The following is a 6,993-nucleotide window of genomic DNA, read 5'->3' on the forward strand; positions in this document are numbered from 1 at the left end:
TGAATTGCTGTGCCTCAGCTAAAGCTAAGTGAGTTCCTTATGGTAAGAGGAATCTTTAGGACTCTGAGTGATTGTAACCTTTTCATTGTTAAGGTAACTGTTCGAGGTTCACTCACGGCTCTCTGGGTACAGTGGTTTCTGCAAGGTGGCTGTCTGGAGCTAGGAGAGCTTATTCAGATAAGAAGGAGGTATAGGAGTCTGAGAGTTTATGGTATAACCATTAAGCTTCCCATAATCAAGATAACTGTTCTTGGTTCACTCTCGGCTCTCTGGGTTGAACAGTTTCTGCAGGGTGGATGTCTGGTGGTCGTTTGTGGAGGATGCTAGTTTGTTGAATGTAGAAAAGATGGGTTATAATAATACCGGGCTGGTAAAACACCCTCATTGTATAGCACTAGAACCCACCTAGCCACTGCAGGTTTAAAAGGTCGAAATGGTGTGACTGCAATACACATTTGGCACCTACAGAGACGAGGTGGTTTGGAGCCCCTGTCATTTGTACACACGAAAAAAAAAAAAAAAAGTATCGGTGCACATTTGGCCCAAAACAGTTTGGCGTCACGGACGATGAACTCTAGAAATGTTTGATGGTTTGTCTCCCTTGTTGTCAAACATACATAAGTATATCATAGATAGGCTTCATATGGCAATTTATGGTTGATACTGTTACTGGATGCATATTTAGATGATAATCAATTACTTTATGAAATACTACACAATCTATTTTGATCATTTCAGATATCATCGTACCCCTCCTACAGGATATATATATATATATATATATATATATATATATATATATATATATATATATATATATATATATATATATATATATATATATAATGTACATACAGCTTGCCAGCAACCGTGACCAGGACACCCTACATTAAAACTGTTCATGAATTAGTACACCGCGGCTGCCCTGTGTCCCTGTCTTCAGTCATAAGGGATCCTCTGTACTGAGAGCTCCGGCTATTGATAGGCTGGGAAGTTCCAGAGTGAGGTGAGGGATGGGGTGCATCCCGCGTATCACAACAAGCAGGATATATGCAAGAATATGTAGACCTATACTCTTTTGTGCTTTTCAATGAATATTTTAATTTGTACTGATGTTATTTCTATGATGCAATTGAACACGCTTTACTCACTTCGCTGTTGTAATGACTGTGACTGGAATGTGTCTGTGTATGAGGGTGATGACGCCACCACCTTCCCGACTGTTTGTCTTTTCTGTCAGCAGTGCAATTTCTGAAATGTGGAATGATGAACCTGTTTTTAAGTTTAATGATTTGTAATAATGCTGTCAGTATTGTTTGCTTGAAAATAGTTGCATAGTTCCGTGGTCTTTAAATTAAACTGAATAATATATATATATATATATATATATATATATATATATATATATATATATATATATATATATATATATATATATATATATATACCCTTGAAGCTGATTTTCCCAGGTCAACGTTTGTTCCTCAACGCTTCCACTTAAATCAGATAACTATTTGAGTTATTTTATTAACACACACACACACACATACACACATATCCATTGTTTGTTGACGTAAATCTGTGCAGATGTCTAATCCGGCTGTTTACTGAAGTCAGTCCATGCTGTTTTTGAGTGTTTGTCTGTAGATCATAATGATATTCTGGTACACTGCTATAGAGACTGGAGGATCCCGTGAGCACTCTCCGCCCGTCAAAGGCCCAGTAATGAAAGTGTATCCATAGAAGTGTACTGCAATATATCGCCAGATTTTCCATGTTCTTAAACGATTTCCGGTGACGATTTAAGGCTTTAAATCGTTTAACATAATGTGATTTGTGATATATTTGGTTTAAAAATTTTCTTTGAATTGTTTTATCCTTGACATAAGAGTATTCACACTCTTACCGGCCATTCAAACTCTTATTTTCTGAGACAAGTATACACCCATTATGCTGGACATGAAGGGATGTTTCCCATCAAATCAGGATCCGCTATAAACTCAACACTATAGTCACCTTTTTTTTTTTCCATTTCTTTTTAGGAAACCTAATTTTACTTCAATATTAATTTCAATGAAACTTGTTTTCAAAGCTTTTGTATTTCTTGTTTAGAATCTTAGATACCTGATAAGTTTCTCCAATTTTCACATTCATCTTCCCGGCTCATGTATATCTCCACCTGATTTGTTACATTTTTGCACCGACAAATATATACTGTGTTTGTGTTATATTTTTTATAGTATTTAAGTTCATAGCTATAAAAGTATCACACACACACACACACACACACACACACAGAGGGGGGGGGGGTTCTATTGCGTAGCAGAACGTGCCTGAAAGGACGCTCTGTGGTGAGAGTGTGTGGGCTGAGACTGCCACCCTCCGCCACCTGCTGTTCCCACATTTATGGACGACCCGCCTGTGTGCATTCAAGGTTTTACACCCGAGTCACTTGCCCGGAAAATCTCTAACCCCGCAAAATGAGGCTGAGGCACGCACGATAGATTTTATTTATTCATTTTTTGTTCTACTGGTCATTTATCATATTTCGTTTGAACACAGAATTTCATTAGCCGTTTTAGTATTCTGATATCTTCCACATTTCACTTTTTTTTTTTTTTTTTTTTTTTTTTTAGCTACAAACGATTATTCACATTATGAGAGACCTCCGTTACTGACTAGGCTAATGATAATCCATGTTAACTCTTGAAATACCCTCAGTTTTTATAGGTATTCTGGATACTGCCGAGTAATTATACTCTACTTGATGGAATCATCAGTCAGTGGCAGTACTAAAATCAGTCACTGTTAACTTTCCACATCATGCCGTCTCACATTTTATTGCTGGTGCCACCTGACCACCACTTTCAGCTTACGAGAGTGTGTATTACGGCCTAATAATGCCAAGATAGTGAAGATATTGTAATGAGTCTCCGTTAACTCAATCAGCATCATGCCGCCATATATTACTGATGCCACTAGACCATTACGTTCAGCCTACGAGAATGTGTATTATGGCCTAACAGCGACACAGTAACAGCCATGAATCCCTGGGTTCCATTATTGTGTTTGTATATTGTCGTGATGGACGCTAATGGTCAGGGAGGACAGGAGGCAAGCAGGGTATTAGGCAGCTGACGTAGATGCAACTCGGCCATGTCAGGTGCACGATGTTGCTTGGAAATTACCCTCTTTAACACGATGACGTCGCTCCTAACTTAGACTTTCTATCATCACCTCAAGGGTTGTCTCTCATAATATGGAACTCTTAATCTCCACCTTCCCCTGACTACAATTGCGGTAAGAGATTTCTTTCATGAAAGTTGTTTCTACTCCATCAAGTACAACCAAGTTTATTGCAGGGTTGTTCAGAAAAGCCACGTTAAATGAAAAAATAACCAGTTGACCGGAGCGTCAAGCAGACTAAAAACTTCTATGCGTGCCACATTTCCATGAATGGAATTGATTATCAAATTACTAAGAACAATTACATAACACTAAAGTTTTCGTATGACGAAGGCTATGCATGTCTTGTAACTACCGGCTAGGACATTCCTGACACTGGTGGGCAGCTCTTTCATACTCGTTCACACTATATTTTATAGTTCCTGAAGGACAACTGATTCGCATGGTTGGAAGCACCACTTTCTCTCGCTAGAGAACTTACCCACCGCCACCCAGTGCTTCGTGCATGAGTATAGGTGTGAAGCAGTTTTAGTGTAGGGTGAGAAATGCATGTGGAACTTGTGTTGCAGTGGTTGTGTTTGTAAGTTAATCTAATGTCATCGTGGGAACCTCGATAGGACGCTAACCTGTGATATAAAAGAATATACTATTGTTCCTTAATAAACGTTCACCCCTAGGAGGCATTCATCCAAAGTTAAGAGTTCTGGTAAAGACGCAGGCTATCCTAACGGCTCCCGAAGATATGGCGACAGAGTGGCCGTACACTACATCACCGCAAACTGCCACACTTCACATTGCCTGACAACACACTGCCACATTTCATATCACCGCACTTCACACTGCCGCATTTCACATTACCACACCAAACAGTACCGCGGCATATTATCACACCACACGCTACTACATTTCATATTACCATACCACGCACCACCACATTTCATATTACCACACCACACACTACCACAGTTCATATTGCCACACCACACGCTGCCACAATTTATTACCACACCACGCACTGCCACACTTATTACCACACATACACTGCCACAATTACTGCCACAGCACACACTGCCTCAGTTCATATTACCACATCACATACTGTCCCATTTCACCTTTCGCCTACTGAGCAGAAATTATCTCGTAATCTTGTAATAGCACCCACCTTTATTCCATATTTTGATACAAGACCTCATACTTACTGTACACGTTTATTGTGCTACATCCTCTGATTAGTACATCTATGTTACCTGTTCCTTCAGACGCTCAGTCCTGGCAAATAAGGCTGTCCATAATCTTGAATCGACGACAGGGCACGCCTAGTTTTAAGAAATCAAGTGGTCGTAACAACAGAACGTACTTGAGACAAGAACGTATTTAAGACTTCTTACAAGATGGAACGATCACCGGCAACATATTAAAAGCACTTACAGTACTATACTGAAGGCCACTCCTAAGCAGAACAAGAGCTCTTAGCGATACTGAGATGACCTCATCGTAGTAAATGTGTTAAGTTCCGTGCCAGTTCTTTGCAAACACACACCCTTCCGTAATGCCTTCCTCTCTAGTTGCTTCTTACAATATTTGGATATCTCCCAAATTTGCTGAAACTGTACGATGTCAGCAAAAAAAAAGAAAAAAAAAAAAGACAATGCAACAGGGTAAAACACCTGAACAAGACTACACACTAGACAATGATAACAAAGAAACTACACACTAGACAATGATAACAAAGAACGTAACTCAGAAGTGCATGACAACACAACAAAGCAAAGGAGCACGACAACGTAGCATATCAAGACAATGCATGAGAGCAAGACAACAAAACAGAGCAAATCAGCACATCAGAGGAAGACAACACAGCAAACAAAGAAGGCAGCGAAGAGAATGAACACTGTGAATGGCACACAAATGCGAAAGTTGTGTCAAAGACAGTGACTGAAAATTATTTATGTTTGGACAATATCATGGTGAGAAGGGCTTTTTTTTATTATTATTATTTTTCTTTTACGGGTCGCTTAGGTCAATGCCGAGAAAGAGATGGAGGGATGTGGTGGAGAGGTTTATGAGGGACGGTGGTGTGAGTTGGAGAGAGAGAGAGAGAGAGAGAGAGAGAGAGAGAGAGGCTGTTACAGTCACATAAATAATCCTGTTTCAGTATGTAAATATTATACATCTATTGAACAACCAAGGTAGGCTGCTGTGAAACAAAACAGTTTGGCTTGCATCGTGCTGCAGTTCCTGATAAGTAGTTCAGGTGACGCCGCAGGCAACAACCATAATGGTCCCATATACTTCTGCCACTACAACATTGTCACTATGGCCTATCCGTTACCACAAATGTTTCAGTGACCAACACACAAACCTTTCTTGTTATATACGGGACTGGTTAGTAACCCAATCAAGACCCTTATATAAGCAGCTAAAAGAAAAATGAAACATGGTACACCTTACAGACTATGAAGCTCACGCGTTGGTCAGCTGGGAGGATAGCCACCTTGAATGCAAAAGAATGGATATGGGGGTGGGAGGTGGAAGGACTAAGCACCACACCCTTAACAGCCACAATAAAAAAAAAAAAAAAGTAACAGCTACGTAAAAGGATTCCTTGAACTACACCAACAGAAATTTGTTCTTCAAAACTGTTATGTATGCCTTTAAAGTATGACTCGTATTAATGAAGGTGAGGTTTGTGTTGGTAGTTGAAACTATGAATTAAGAACCTACACAATTATTGTCATGCAAGCTTAATATCAAAGCTTGGTCTTTGTATTCGAGGGAATTGCTGTATCAGTGCATAGAAATAGCAGGTGTGTTAAGGATCGGATCGTGACGTTAATATAACTTCCTTAAACCAAATAATAAGAATAATAGGCCAGAGTATTTAGGCGGAGGTCTACATTATGTGCGTATACTCGGATGCCAATACTGTGGATGGAGTTACCATGGTACTGACTCATTGGTGATATCGTGACAGTGTGCAGAGTAGCTTTAGAGTCAAAGATTGAGAGATGCTCTGGTTAGGAATTGAACAGATAACTTTCTCTATGTCATAGGGATACATCATTAAGTCATAAGGCAACATTTCATTAGACCTAGAACACAGACCTCAATCTTAATTTAACGGTGCTATCGGGGAATTCACAATGTAGACAAATTTGCTACAAGGCTACATGGTCCTGAATTTCACTGTTCTTTCTTGACAACAGGAGGTTAATAGGAAAAGACTCAAGAACGATATTAATTGGTTTATTAGTCTCCACCCGTTACACAGGTGGAAACTACTATTTTTGCTTATATTATTATTCAGGCCTCAGAGTCTCGCAACGATTCCAGGAGAACCGGAGATTGCGTGAGGAATCTGAAGGGCCCAGGTTATGTGTCCTAGCATGGGCCATTGCTGATAGAAAAAAAAAATCCAAATCCTTTATGTACAGTGGAAAGGCGTGTCAGAAAGTGTCATATCGGTATTGTGCTGTGAACGAACTAAGCTGGTTGTGTCTACTGGAGATTTCAGTAGAACCCGCACAAGGAATCTGAATTACCCAGGTTATGTGTCCTGGTACGGGCCGTTGCTGATAGAAAAAAATCAAAATCTTCCCAATGAGGTCAAGGTCATTGTAAGAAACAATATATATATATATATATATATATATATATATATATATATATATATATAGAGAGAGAGAGAGAGAGAGAGAGAGAGAGAGAGAGACAGCTAAATAGATACACCCACATTAGTTTGCTGCTAGACGGGTGCTACGCGCCCGTCGTAGAGGTGGAGGAATGCATGCAGACAGTTCAGAGGAG

The sequence above is a fragment of the Coenobita brevimanus genome, chromosome 45 (genome assembly GCF_032717465.1).
Source record: "Coenobita brevimanus isolate Jiangsu-jjx chromosome 45, ASM3271746v2, whole genome shotgun sequence".
NCBI classification, from domain to species: Eukaryota; Metazoa; Arthropoda; class Malacostraca; order Decapoda; family Coenobitidae; genus Coenobita; species Coenobita brevimanus.